The sequence below is a fragment of the Primulina huaijiensis genome, chromosome 2 (genome assembly GCF_012295235.1).
Source record: "Primulina huaijiensis isolate GDHJ02 chromosome 2, ASM1229523v2, whole genome shotgun sequence".
NCBI classification, from domain to species: domain Eukaryota; kingdom Viridiplantae; phylum Streptophyta; class Magnoliopsida; order Lamiales; family Gesneriaceae; genus Primulina; species Primulina huaijiensis.
The window spans coordinates 793198-794928 of record NC_133307.1 but is presented as its reverse complement, the minus strand read 5'-3'; positions in this window follow the sequence as shown (position 1 = coordinate 794928).

The following is a 1731-nucleotide window of genomic DNA, read 5'->3' as shown; positions in this document are numbered from 1 at the left end:
TCTCGAGTCCTCAAGTCAACCCTTCACCTCAGGGATTGAAGAGGGAGAGATCAACCTTAGGCCTCGTACTGACAAAGGCAAAACTAAGGTGGTACTAATGAAACTACAGTTTCTCCATTTCAGGTTTACCAACAGAATTGGGAGAAATTAAACACAAGAATTGGCATCAACCCAGCCATGGTTCGAGTTGATGTTGCAGGAAAATATCCTAGGATATGGATGAAACAAAATTAATATCCAAAAGAGGTTAAAGCTTGGTATGAATTCAGGGCTCTTGCCTCAGTTTATACTACTTCGCCCAGCTTCCCGGAGATATCAGCATTACCAAAATGGATTCAGGAAGCTGTTCATGAGACTTGGGCAATTAATGATCATTTGTCCAGAGGAGATGTTTTGGAGCTATACTTTTTCAGTACAGCACCAGAACCAGCAGGAAAAGGCTCACACGAAGCCTTTCATTTTATCAAGCTAAGGAGGCCAGACATGAATTCTCAAAAATTTATAAAGGATCCTCCTACAAATGAAACCCCCTTAGTCTCTTCATTTAATGAAGATGATATGACTACCCGGAGAGCATGGGGTATCTGGGTCTGTCTCACAGAGATGGACAAAGTCAAGTTTCCATTTAAGTTTTACCAAAATTCTTTAAATGGATCATTCCTGTTAAACACTATGACAGGAAAAACTACAAGCTTTGCAGAAGACCTATTTGAAAAGAAAAGAAATCTTCTGTGGAACAGCAAGCTACCGGCTAGTAAAGAGACTCGCCGAAAATTCTGTAATATGGCACACATAGGAAGATGGTCAGAAAACATCTGCCCTGAATGCCAGAATCAGAAAGAACCAGAGTTCGGAAAGGGTTTCAAACCGAGATCTGATCGGAAACATTCTACCGAAGCAAGGACAAATGGGGAAGGACCACATTCACATTTTCCTCGAGGATACAAAAAGCCTAAGATTCCTCGACAAAATTAAAAGGGACATGTGATCAAGCCCACTAACAAAAAGAAGACCACCATGTGAGTGGAAAAAACAGGACCACCAATAATCGGTGGGAAAAGACACAAGAACCACTAATAATGAGTGGTAAAAGACGAAAGAACACTGGATACTTTATTCAAAAAAGGAATCCAATAAAGAAAACAAGAAAACTGGTCCCGAAATTTTCATCTATAAATAAGGACCGATTGGAACCAGTAAAACACACCAAGAAAGAAACCTAAAAGAAAATGTATTTTACATATCTAAAGGTTTTAAAAAGAAAGCTCATGTATGAAAGGAAGGAGCTGAAAGCTCTCCGATCATTAGTTCTATTCTTCCAAGAAAAAGGGGACGAAATTACAGCTGATCTCGTTCAAACGCATTCCTACTGGCAGTGCGGTGATATAAAAGAATGGGAAAAATTGATGTCTAGATTAATAATCTAGAAAAAGACAAGAAACGTGGAAGGACCATTCAACTACTACATGGTCCCAAGGCAAGCTGTAAAGGCTTATCAAGATTTGAAGTCCGAGTTTCAAATCCGAAGAAGCCTTCTATAAATAAGGTAGATAGAAGGAAGTGAAGATCATCGAACATTTTCCTCATTTCTTTCAAAACCAATTACAATATTTTCTCTTTCTAGTTTATGTGTTTTCAAGTTTCGGCTACTATAAGTAGCTAAGCAAGTTCCTCCTCCTCTACAGGAGGTTTCAATGTAATAATAATATGTTGATGTTTGAATAAAGAGAT